General features: G+C 38.6%; 2 non-coding genes across 2 annotated transcripts; both read left to right on the top strand.

The window, feature by feature from the left end:
- Positions 1-2,120: 2,120 nt before the first annotated feature.
- On the top strand, positions 2,121-2,228 carry LOC112774323 (small nucleolar RNA R71). The gene has a single exon (XR_003188817.1). It is a non-coding gene; the product is annotated as a small nucleolar RNA R71 (small nucleolar RNA).
- A 10,742-nt stretch (positions 2,229-12,970) lies between these two features.
- Positions 12,971-13,078, top strand: LOC112774193 (small nucleolar RNA R71). The gene has a single exon (XR_003188692.1). It is a non-coding gene; the product is annotated as a small nucleolar RNA R71 (small nucleolar RNA).
- The last annotated feature ends 300 nt before the right edge of the window (positions 13,079-13,378 follow it).

Here is a 13,378-nt window from a genome sequence, read left to right as displayed (position 1 = left end):
GATTTGGGTGGCTTTGGTTGAAATTGGGTTGGAGGCATGCTCCAGTGGAGCGCTCCGTTGGGTTTAGTGAACTTGGCGTTCACTCTTGTGGCTCCTGTTGCACGAAATCATGATTGTTCATTCTCCAGTAATGGCACCAAAAACTTGGTACGCATGTTCATAATCTTAATTCTTTTTCACAACTCCGCACAACTAACCAGCAAGTGTACTGGGTCGTCCAAGTAATAAACCTTACGTGAGTAAGGGTCGATCCCATGGAGATTGTCGGTTTGAAGCAAGCTATGGTCATCTTGTAAATCTCAGTCAGGCAGATTCAAATGGTTATGGGATTTTGATATTTAAAATATAATTAAATTATAAAATAAGATAGAAATACTTATGTAATTTATTGGTGAGAATTTCAGATAAGCGTATGGAGATGCTTTGCTCCTTCTGAATCTCTGCTTTCCTACTGCCTTCATTCAATCATTCATACTCCTTTCCATGGCAAGCTGTATGTTGGGCATCACCGTTGTCAATGGCTACTTCCCGTCCTCTCAGTGAAAATGGTCCAAATGCGCTGTCATCGCACAGCTAATCATCTGTCGGTTCTCGATCATGTTGGAATAGGATCCAATGATCCTTTTGCATCTGTCACTATGCCCAACACTCGCGAGTTTGAAGCTCATCACAGTCATCACTTCCCAGATCCTACTCAGAATACCACAGACAAGGTTTAGACTTTCTGGATCTCAGGAATGGCCGCCAATAATTCTAGCTTATACTACGAAGACTCTGATCTTTCGGAATGGAGGCTAAGAGATACACGCTCGATCTAAGGTAGAACGGAAGTGGTTGTCAGGCACGCGTTCATAGGTTGAGAATAGTGATGAGTGTCACGGATCATCATATTCATCATGTTGAAGTGCAAGCGAATATCTTAGAATAGGAATAAGATTGAATTGAAGAGAAAAACAATAGTACTTTTCATTAATTCATAAGGAGCAGCAGAGCTCCACACCTTAATCTATGGTGTGTAGAAACTCTACCGTTGAAAATACATAAGTGATGAAGGTCCAGGCATGGCCGAATGACCAGCCCCCTAAACGTGATCTCTGAACATAAAATTATTCAAAAGACTAACCAGAGATGTAAAATAAATCACTAAAAGTAGTTTTTATACTAAACTAGTAGCTAGGGTCACATAAGATAAGTAAATGATGTAGAAATCCACTTTCGGGCCCACTTGGAGTGTGCTTGGGCTGAGCATTGAGCTTTCATGTGTAGAGACTCTTTTTGGAGTTAAACGCCAGGTTGTAGCCTGTTTCTGGCGTTTAACTCTGATTTGCAACATGTTTCTGGCGTTTAACTCCAGAATAGGGCAGAAAGTTGGCATTTGAACGCTAGTTTACGTCGTCAAAACTCGGACAAAGTATGGACTATTATATATTGATGGAAAGCCCTGGATGTCTAATTTCCAATGAAATTAAGAGCACGCCAATTCGATTTCTGTATCTCCAGAAAATCCATTTCAAGTGCAGGGAGGTCAGAATCCAACAACATCTGCAGTCCTTCTTCAGCCTCTGAATAAGATTTTTGCTCAAGTCCCTCAATTTCAGCCAGAAATTACCTGAAATCATAGAAAAACACACAAACTTATAGTAAAGTCTAGAAATGTGATTTTTATTTAAAAACTAATAAAAATATACTAAAAAGTAATTAAATATACTAAAAACTATGTAAAAACAATGCCAAAAAGTGTATAAATTATCCGCTCATCACAGCACCAAACTTAAATTGTTGCTTGTCCCCAAGCAACTGAAAATCAAATAGGATAAAAAGTAGAGAATATACTATAAATTCCAAAATATCAATGAAACTTAACTCCAATTAGATGAGCGGGACTAGTAGCTTTTTGCCTCTGAACAGTTTTGGCATCTCACTTTATCCCTTGAAGTTCAGAATGATTGGCATCTATAGGAACTCAGAATTCAGATGGTGCTATTAATTCTCCTAGTTCAGTATGTTGATTCTTGAACACAGCTACTTTATGAGTCTTGGCCGTGGCCCTAAGCACTTTGTTTTCCAGTATTACCACCGGATACATAAATGCCATAGACACATATGATGCTCCATTCTGGAAGCATGTCAGTAGGACACCTTTTGATCAATTGCTTATATCTTTCTCAAGCTTCATAGAGGGATTCTCCTTCCTTCTGTCTGAAGGTTTGGATTTCCACTCTAAGCTTGCTCATCTTTTGAGGAGGAAAGAATTTGGCCAGGAAAGCACTGACCAGCTTTTCCCAAGAGTTCAGGCTTTCCTTAGGTTGTGAATCCAACCATGTTCTAGCTCTGTCTTTTACAGCAAAAGGGAAAAGCATAAGCCTGTAGACCTCGGGATCAACTCCATTGGTCTTGACAGTGTCACAGATTTGCAAGAATTCAGCTAAGAACTGATGAGGATCTTCCATTGGAAGTCCATGAAACTTGCAATTCTGTTGCATTAGAGAAACTAATTGAGGCTTAAGCTCAAATTTGTTTGCTCTAATTACAGGAATTGAGATGCTTCTTCCATAGAAGTTAGCAGAGGGTGCAATGAAGTCACCAAGCATCTTCCTTGCATTGTTGGCATTATTATTTGGTTCGGCCATGTCTCATTCTTTTTCGAAAATTCCTGTCAGGTTCTCTCCAGAGGGTTGTGCTTTAGCTTCTCTTACTTTTCTCTTAAGAGTCCTTTCAGGTTCAGGATCAGCTTCAATAAGAATGTCTTTATCCCTGTTCCTGCTCATATGAAAAAGAAGAGAACAGAAAAGAAGAGGAATCCTCTATGTCACAGTATAGAGATTCCTTTATGTGAGTAGAGAAAAAGAATAGAAGAAGGAGAAGAGAAAAATTCGAACACAGAGAGGAAGAAGGGGTTTGAATTTTGAGTAGAAGAGAAGTGTTAGTAGATGAATAAATAAATAGAAAGAGATGAGAGGGGGGAGAATTCAAAAATTAAAATTAAAATTTAAAACAATTAGTTAATTAGAAAGGAATTTTGAAAAATAGGGGAGGAGTTTTCGAAAGTTAGATAGAGAAAATTAGTTAGGTGATTTTGAAAAAGATAGGAAATAGTAAAGCAAACAAAAAGTCAAGTAGTTAATTGAAAAAGATTTGAAAATCAATTTTGAAAAGATAAGAAGTTAGAAAAGATTTTGAAATTGATTTTGAAAAAGATATGATTGAAAATAAATTTGAAAAAGATTTGAAAAAGAAATTAAAAAGATTTGATTTTGAAAATTAAAGTTGATTACTTGACTAACAAGAAACTAAAAGATATGATTCTAAAATTTAAAGATTGAACCTTTCTTAATAGGCAAGTAACAAACTTTAAAATTTTTGAATCAATCACATTAATTGTTAGTAAAGATTTTGAAATTATGAAATGAAATTAAGAAAAAGATTTTGAAAATCATTTTTAAAATTTTCGAAAATCATAAAAGAAAGATGAAAAAGATTTGATTTTTGAAAAAGTTTTGAAAAGATAAGATTTTTAAATTGAAAATTTGACTTGACTCATAAGAAACAACTAGATTTTTAAAACTTTTGACTAAATCAAACCAAATTTTCGAAAATTATGAATGAAATAAGGGAAAGATATTTTTTTTATTTTTGAAATTTTAATGAAGAAAGAGAAGAACAACAAAAAGACTCCAAACATGAAAATTATGAATCAAAACACATAATGCATGCAAGAACACTTTGAATGTCAAGATAAATACTAAGAACACTTTGAATGTCAAGATGAACACCAAGAACTTTATTTTTGAAAACTTTTAAGGAAAGAGAAACATGCAAGACACCAAACTTAGAAATTGACAATGTTTAGGCACTAACAAATTGAAAATGCATATAAAAAACAAAAAAAGACACAAAACAAGAAAAACTAAAGATCAAACAAAGACAATTATCAAGAACACTTTGAAGATCATGAAGAACATCATGCATGAGTTTTCAAAAATTTTCAGGAAATTAAAAGGATGCAATTTACACCAAACTTAAAAATTGACACCAGACTCAAACAAGAAACATAAAATATTTTTAGTCTTTATGATTTTATTAAATTTTTTGTTTGGTAATTTTCGAAAATTAATTTGAAAAAGAAAAATAAGAATTTCAAAATTTTTAATAAGAATTCCAGGAATCATGCAATGTTAGTCTAAAGCTTCGGTCCAGGAATTAGACATGGCTTATTAGCCAGCCAAGCTTTCAGTGAAAGCTCCGGTCCAAAACACTAGACATGGCCAATGGCCAGCCAAGCTTTAGCAAATCATTACATACAACAGCTAATTTGCTGAGAAAGACAAAGAAGCTCTTCTAAGGATAGTTGAAACCTCGTTCCAAAAGATTAGACATGGCTTACTGATAAACCCCCTTTGTAGGGTTTATCTTGAGTTGCAGTTAGAGCATTTTGATAACCTTTCCTCACATTTATCCAATGAAATAGCATGGTTTTGTGATTGTCTCCATACTTGTGCCTAGATGTGAAAATATGCTTTTTAGACCTTTAATTTGATAATTTTAATTTGCCTTTGATTCCACTAGATGCCTTGATGTGTTTGCTAGTGATTTCAGGTTGAAAAGGGCTAGGAAGAGATCAAAGGAGTGAAAAGAAAGCATACAACATGGAGAAATCATGAAAAGCCAAAAGTTTGGAAACCCCATGGGCGCGCACGCGCACTATGCGCTTATGCGCAGAGCGTGAAATTCCCCAGGGGTGCGCGCGCGCACTGGGCGCACACACGCCGATGCCCACACGTGATTTTTAAAGAGGAAAACATGCTTGGCGATTTTGGAGGGTTTCCAGCCCCATTTAGAGCTGAGCTTTTGGCGGCAAAGAGACTAAAAAGACCAAAGAATGAAGGGGGGGAGGGGGAGGAGGACAATACACAACACATTAGGATAGTTTAGTTCTTTAGTTTTAGAGAGAGAAGCTCTCACTTCTCTCTAGGATTAGAATTAGGATTAGGTTTAGTTCAATAATTTAGATCTAGGTTTCAATTCATGCTTTCTTCTTCTTCTACCTTTCCTCTCTCTAGTTTAGCATTTAATTCATGTAATTCTCTACTTTTATGTTGGTGCACTTTTGTTCTTCTATTTCTCTTTGATGCACTTTTGTTTCTTCCATTTTCCTTTAATACAATTTATGATTCATGTTCCTTTATTGTTCAATTGAATTGTTGTTGTTAATTTCCTTGCAATTGAGTAGTGTATCTTTACTTTCCTTGTAATTTTACTTTGCTTTACTTTTATGCCTTCCAAGTATTTGATAAAATGCTTGGTTGGATTTTAGTGTAGATTTTGTTCCTCTTGGCTATGGTAGAGTAATTAGTGAGGCTTGTGTTATCTAATTCCCTTGTTGATTGATAATTAGAAGTTGCTAATTGATTTGGATACCACTAAAGCTAGTCTTTCCCTTGGGAGTTGGCTAGGACTTGTGGATATCCACTTGACTTTCCTTCATAGTTAGAGGTTAACTAAGTGGTAACAATGGACAATTGTAGTCACAATTGAGGAGGATAACTAGGATAGGACTTCTAATTCTCACAACCTTGCCAAGAGCTTTCTAGTTGTTAGTTTATTTTCATTGCCATTTACTTTTCATGTCTAATATCTCAAAAACCCCAAACATAGCTCCATAACCAATAACAATACACTTTGTTGCAATTCCTAGGGAGAACGACCCGAGGTTCAATACTTCGGTTTATAAATTTAGGGATTTGTACTAGTGACAAACAAAAATTTTTGTATGAAAGGACTATTGTTGGTTTAGAAACTATATTGCAACGAGAATCTATTGTGAATTCTAAACCACTCAAAAGTCTAATCATCAAAATGGCGCCGTTGCCGGGGAGTTGCAATGGTGTTGTGTTATTGGTTATTGTATATATGTGAATATTATAAATAGCTTTGCTATTTGTAGGATTTCATTTCGTTATTTCTAGTTAGTTTTTGTTTCATATTTTCTCTTGTCACTATGAATTCTCACTTTGGCTATGAGTTTGGTTCTAATTGTGTTGTAGAAAATGTGAACTTCAATGATGATACTCATTATGGATGGAACCAACAAAGATGGGAGGAGTCTCAAGGAATTGATCACTCCTATTGGCAACAACCTCTGGATGCGTATAGGTATAATTTTCATCATAATGCATGTCAATTCAATGGCTATGGTGAAACTTTATGTGAAAATCAACTACCACTATCATATGCCTATAACTCTTATCCTCAACATGAACCTCAACCATTCTCACAAGCCTCTCATTACCAAACACCTTCCTATGATCCCTATCCATCACATGACCAATCACCCATACCATATTCTTATGACCATTATGAGCAAGAACCTTTGGAACCACCACAATCATATCATGACTACTACCAAGAACCACCTCAATGCACACCATCTCCATACCCTTACCAAGAAGAACTGCCTTCCTACTATGAATCCCCTCTCCAAAATAATGAACCCTCATATCCACCCCAAGTCCTAATAGATGATTCTCTCACCTTTCTACTTCAAGGACAAGCGGATATGCAAAGGAACACCCTAGAGTTTGTTACTAACTTGACCAAGGTAGTGCATACCTTAGCCTACCAATGCTTGAACACTCAAGGTGCTTCCCTGGCCACATGTGAAGAATCCATTGAAGAGCATAGCATGAAGGAGAGATTGGAAACTCCGGTGGGTAATGAGGGATGTTATTTTGTATTAGAGCAATTGGAGGAGCCTATGGCTATTGAAGAAAAGGAAGAAGTGGTTGAAGATTTAGGAGATGTTGAAAGTCCATGGGAATATAGCATCATGGAGCATTCTTCCAAGAAGCTAGATATTGATGTTGATGAGGGTGCGCAACCTCCAAGGCATGTCATCGTTGGAGACTTGGAAGAGGCTTATCAAGAGATGGAATCAATCATGGAGGAATTCCTATCTACAATGGAATCCTCTCCCTTTGGACATGATGTTGAAATTGTAGAAGAATGTGCACAACCTCCCATACCTTTGGTGAGTAATGAAGAAGAGAGTGAATTGGAAGAGAGCCACCAAAAGGAAAAAGTCGGCATGGTGTATATCAAAATTGAAGAATATGAAGAGGTTGATAGAGAGATGAATTCATTCATCAATGAATTCCTATCCAAAATTGAATCACCTCTCATTTGGCGAGAAATTGAAGCTCTTGAAGGCAACACCAAGCCAAGTGATAAAAGGGAAAAGGTTGAAATTGAAGAAGCTTGCGAAGAGGTGGAAGCAATTAAAGAAGAGCCTAAAAAAGTAGACCTCGCATTGTCTAAGTGTGGGGAGGTCTCCCTCCCCAAGTCACCATCCAACACAACATTCAAGTGGGTAAAATTCTTATTGGTGGACGAAATTGTGATTACACCTTGATTATGTAAAATTCATTGCTCTTTCTTTCCCTGGTAATGGCGCCAAAAACATGATGCCAATACCATGGTTCACAACTTCGCACAACTAACCAGCAAGTGCACTGGGTCGTCCAAGTAATACCTTACGTGAGTAAGGGTCGAATCCCACGGAGATTGTTGGTATGAAGCAAGCTATGGTCACCTTGTAAATCTCAGTCAGGCGGATATAAAATAGTAATGGGGTTTTCGAAATTAAATAATAAAAGAAGGATAGAAATACTTATGTAAATCATTGGTGAGAATTTCAGATAAGCGTATGGAGATGCATTCGTTCCTCTGAACCTCTGCTTTCCTGCTGTCTTCATCCAATCAGTCTCACTCCTTTCCATCGATGGCTTTATGCAAGGGCATCACCGTTGTCAGTGGCTACATCCCCTCCTCTTGTGAAAATGGTCCAAGATGCCCTGTCACGGCACGGCTAATCATCTGAGGTTCCCGATCATGCTGGAATAGGATTCACCCTCCTTTTGCGTCTGTCACTATGCCCAGCACTCGTGAGTTTGAAGCTCGTCACAGTCATTCAATCATTGAATCCTACTCGGAATACCACATACAAGGTTTAGACTTTCCGAATTCTCTTGAATGCCGCCATCATTCTAGCTTACACCACGAAGATTCTGATTAAGAGATCTAAGAGATACTCATTCAATCTAATGTAGAACGGAAGTGGTTGTCAGGCACGCGTTCATAGGGAATGATGATGATTGTCACGTTCATCACATTCAGGTTGAAGTGCGAATGAATATCTTAGAAGCGAAATAAGATGAATTGAATAGAAAACAGTAGTACTTTGCATTAATCTTTGAGGAACAGCAGAGCTCCACACCTTAATCTATGGAGTGCAGAAACTCTAGCGTTGAAAATACATAAGTGAAAGGTCCAGGCATGGCCGAATGGCCAGCCCCTCTGATCTAAGAACCAGGCGTCCAAAGATGTCTAATACAATAGTAAAAGGTCCTATTTATAATAAACTAGCTACTAGGGTTTACAGAAGTAAGTAATTGATGCATAAATCCACTTCCGGGGCCCACTTGGTGTGTGCTTGGGCTGAGCTTGAAGTCTACACGTGGAGAGGTCATTCTTGGAGTTGAACGCCAGCTTTTGTGCCAGTTTGGGCGTTGAACTCCACTTTGCAACTTGTTTCTAGCGCTGGACGCCAGAATTAGGCAGAGAGCTGGCGTTGAACGCCAGTTTGCGTCGTTTAAACTTGAGCAAAGTATGGACTATTATATATTGCTGGAAAGCCCTGGATGTCTACTTTCCAACGCAATTGGAAGCGCGCCATGTTGAGTTCTGTAGCTCCAGAAACTCCATTTTGAGTGCAGGCAGGTCAGAATCCAACAGCATCAGCAGTCCTTCTTCAACCTCTGAATCTGATTTTTGCTCAAGTCCCTCAATTTCAGCCAGAAAATACCTGAAATCGCAGAAAAATACACAAACTCATAGTAAAGTCCAGAAATGTGAATTTAACATAAAAACTAATGAAAACATCTCTAAAAGTAACTAGATCCTACTAAAAACATACTAAAAACAATGCCAAAAAGCGTATAAATTATCCGCTCATCACAACACCAAACTTAAATTGTTGCTTGTCCCCAAGCAACTGAAAATCAAATAGGATAAAAAGAAGAGAATATACTATAAATTCCAAACTATCAATGAGCGGGACTTGTAGCTTTTTGCCTCTTGAATAGTTTTGGCATCTCACTTTATCCATTGAAGTTCAGAATGATTGGCATCTATAGGAACTCAGAGTTCAGATAGTGTTATTGATTCTCCTAGTTTAGTATGATGATTCTTGAACACAGCTATTTTATGAGTCTTGGCCGTGGCCCTAAGCACTTTGTTTTCCAGTATTACCACCGGATACATAAATGCCACAGACACATAATTGGGTGAACCTTTTCAGATTGTGACTCAGCTTTGCTAAAGTCCCCAATTAGAGGTGTCCAGGGTTCTTAAGCACACTCTTTTTTTTGCTTTGGACCTTGACTTTAACCGCTCAGTCTCAAGTTTTCACTTGACACCTACACGCCACAAGCACATGGTTAGGGACAGCTTGGTTTAGCCGCTTAGACCAGGATTTTATTCCTTTAGGCCCTCCTATCCACTGATGCTCAAAGCCTTGGGATCCTTTTTAATTGCCCTTGCCTTTTGGTTTTAAGGGTTATTGGCTTTTTGCTCTTGCCTCTTGGTTTTAAGAGCTTTGGCTTTTTCTGCTTGCTCTTTTTTTTTTCTTTTTTTTTTTTGCCTATTTTTTTTTCTGCAAGCTTTGTTCTTTGCTGCTTTTTCTTGCTTCAAGAATCATTTTTATGATTTTTTAGATTATCAGATAACATGTCTCCTAGTCATCATTCTTTCAAGAGCCAACATATTTAACATTCTTAAATAACAACTTCAAAAGACATATGCACTGTTCAAGCATTCATTCAGAAAACAAGAAGCATTGTCACCACATCAATATAATTAAGCTAAGTTCAAGGATAAATTCAAAACTCATGTACTTCTTGTTCTTTTGAATTAAAACATTTTTCATTTAAGAGAGGTGATGGATTCATAGGACATTCATAACTTTAAGACATAGTTACTAACTACTAATGATCATGTAATGAAGACACAAACATAGATAAGCACATAACATAGAAAACGAAAAACAGAGAAAGTAAGAACAAGGAATGAGTCCACCTTAGTGATGGTGGCGTTTCCTTCTTGAGGAACCAATAATGTCCTTGAGCTCTTCTATGTCTCTTCCTTGTCTTTGTTGCTCCTCCCTCATTGCTTTTTGATCTTCTCTTATTTCATGAAGGATGATGGAGTGCTCTTGATGTTCCACCCTTAGTTGTCCCATATTGGAACTTAATTCTCCTAGGGAGGTGTTGATTTGCTCTCAATAGTTTTGTGGAGGAGGATGCATCCCCTGAGGTATCTCAAGGATCTCTTGATTTGCAGCCACATGTTCTACCACTGAGCTATAGACCTTTGAGATGAATCTTTCCATCTCCCATGACTCGGAGGTGGAAGCCTTTGTCTTCCCTTCCCCTTTTCTAGAGGTTTCTCCGGTCTTAGGTGCCATCAATGGTAATGGAAAAACAAAAAGCTTATGCTTTTACCACACCAAACTTAGAATGTTGCTCATCCTCGAGCAAAAGAAGAGAGAATAGAAGAAGAAGAAAAAGATATGGAGGAGATAGAGGGATGTGTGTATGGATGTGAGTGGTGAATGGAAAGCAGAAGGGATGATCATGAATGGAGAGAGAGAGAGAGAGGGTGAGGTGGGTGGGGATCCTGTGGGGTCCATAGATCCTGAGATGATCCTGTGGGGTCCACGAATCCTGAGGTGTTCAAGGATTTACAACCTTGCACCAAATTCGGCATGTAAAATGCCTTTGCACACAACTCTGGGCGTTCAGCGCCAGGTTGGTGCCCATTTTGGGCGTTCAACACCCATTTGTTGCCCATTTCTGGCGTTGAACGCCAGAACCATGCTTGTTCTGGGCGTTCAGTGCCAGCTCTTCTCCAGGGTGCATTTCTGGTGTTCAAACGCCCAGATGCTGCCCATTTCTGGCGTTCAGCGCCAGAACCATGCTCTGTTTTGGCGTTGAACGCCCAAAACATGCTTCTTATTGGCGTTTAAACGCCAGTAAGGTCTTCCTCCAGGGTGTGATTTTTCTTCTGCTGTTTTTGATTCCGTTTTCAATTTTTATATTTATTTTGTGACTCCACATGATCATGAACCTATAAATACATATAACTAAGAAAATATCGTTAGATAAATAAGAATTGGGTTGCCTCCCAACAAGCACTTCTTTAATGTCAATAGCTTGACAGTGGGCTCTCATGGAGCCTCACAGATGTGCAGAGCTTTGTTGAGACCTCCCAACACCAAACTTAGAGTTTGGATATGGGGGTTTGACACCAAACTTAGAGTTTGGTTGTGGCCTCCCAACACCAAACTTAGAGTTTGACTGTGGGGGCTTTGGTTGACTCTGCTTTGAGAGAAGCTTTTTCTGCTTCCTCTCCATGGATGCAGAGAGAGATCCTTGAGTTGTAAACACAAGGTTGTCCTTATTTAATTGAAGGATCAATTCTCCTCTGTCCACATCAATCACAGCTCTTGCTGTGGCTAGGAAAGGTCTTCCTAGGATGATGGATTCATCCTCTTCCTTTCCAGTATCCAGGACTATGAAATCAGCAGGGATGTAAAGGCCTTCAACCTTTACTAACAGATCCTCTACTTGTCCATAAGCCTGTTTTCTTGAATTGTTTGCCATCTCTAATGAGATTTTAGCACCCCATAGATTCCTAGTTTCTCTATTACAGAGAGGGACATGAGGTTTATCCCTGAACCAAGGTCACACAGAGCCTTAAAGATCATGGTGCCTATGATACAAGGTATTATGAACTTTCTAGGATCCTGTTTCTTCTGAGGCAATGTCAGTTGATCCAGATCACTTAGTTCATTGGTGAACAAGGGAGGTTCATCTTCCCAAGTCTCAATACCAAATAATTTGGCATTTAGCTTCATGATTGCACCAAGAAACTTGGCAGTTTGATCTTCAGTGACATCTTCATTCTCTTCAGAAGAAGAATACTCATCAGAGCTCATGAAGGGCATAAGGAGGTTCAATGAAATCTCTATGGTCTCTAGATGAGCCTCAGATTCCTTAGGTTCCTCAGAGGGAAGCACCTTATTGATCACTAGACGTCCCAGGAGGTCTTTCTCCTTGGGATTCACGTCCTTCTCTCCCTCTTTGGGTTCGGCCATTTTGCTTATGTCAATGGCCTTGCACTCTCCTTTTGGATTTTCTTCTGTATTGCTTGGAAGAGTACTAGGAGGAATTTCAGTGATCCTTTTACTCAGCTGGCCCACTTGTGCTTCCAAATTTCTAATGGAGGATCTTGTTTCATTCATGAAACTCACAGTGGCCTTAGATAGATCAGAGACTAGATTTGCTAAGCTAGATGGATTTTGCTCAGAATTCTCTGTCTGTTGCTGAGTGGATGATGGAAAAGGCTTGCTATTGCTAAACCTGTTTCTTCCACCATTATTAAGGCCTTGTTGAGGCTTTTGATCCTTCCATGAGAGATTTGGGTGATTTCTCCATGATGGATTGTAGGTGTTTGCATATGGTTTACCCATGTATTTTAACTCTGCTATTGCAGGGTTCTCAGGATCATAAGCTTCTTCTTCAGAAGATGCCTCTTGAGTACTGTTGGATGCAGCTTGCATTCCATTCAAACTCTGGGAAATCATATTGACTTGCTGAGTCAATATTTTATTCTGAGCCAGTATGGCATTCAGAGTATCAATTTCAAGAACTCCCTTCTTCATAGGCGTCCCATTATTCACAGGATTCCTCTCAGAAGTGTACATGAACTGGTTATTAGCAACCATGTCAATGAGTTCTTGAGCTTCTGCAGGCGTTTTCTTTAGGTGAATGGATCCGCCTGTAGAAGTGTCCAATGACCTCTTTGATAACTCAGACAGACCATCATAGAATATATCCAGGATGGTCCATTCTGAAAGCATGTCAGAAGGACACTTTTTGGTCAACTGTTTGTATCTTTCCCAAGCTTCATAGAGGGATTCACCTTCTTTCTGTCTGAAGGTCTGAACATCCACTCTAAGCTTGCTCAGCTTTTGAGGAGGAAAGAACTTGGCTAAGAAAGCCGTGACCAGCTTATCCCAAGAGTTCAGGCTGTCTTTGGGTTGAGAGTCCAACCATATTCTAGCTCTGTCTCTTACAGCAAAAGGGAAAAGCATGAGCCTGTAGACTTCAGGATTTACTCCATTAGTCTTAATAGTATCACAGATCTGCAAGAATTCAGTTAAGAACTGAAAAGGATCTTCAGATGGAAGTCCATGAAACTTGCAATTCTGCTGCATCAGAGAAACTAGCTGAGGTTTCAGCTCAAAATTGTTTACTCCAAT

The sequence above is a fragment of the Arachis hypogaea genome, chromosome 18 (assembly GCF_003086295.3).
Source record: "Arachis hypogaea cultivar Tifrunner chromosome 18, arahy.Tifrunner.gnm2.J5K5, whole genome shotgun sequence".
NCBI classification, from domain to species: domain Eukaryota; kingdom Viridiplantae; phylum Streptophyta; class Magnoliopsida; order Fabales; family Fabaceae; genus Arachis; species Arachis hypogaea.
Note: the sequence above shows the minus strand (reverse complement) of the source record. Positions and strands in the feature narration are given on the sequence as shown.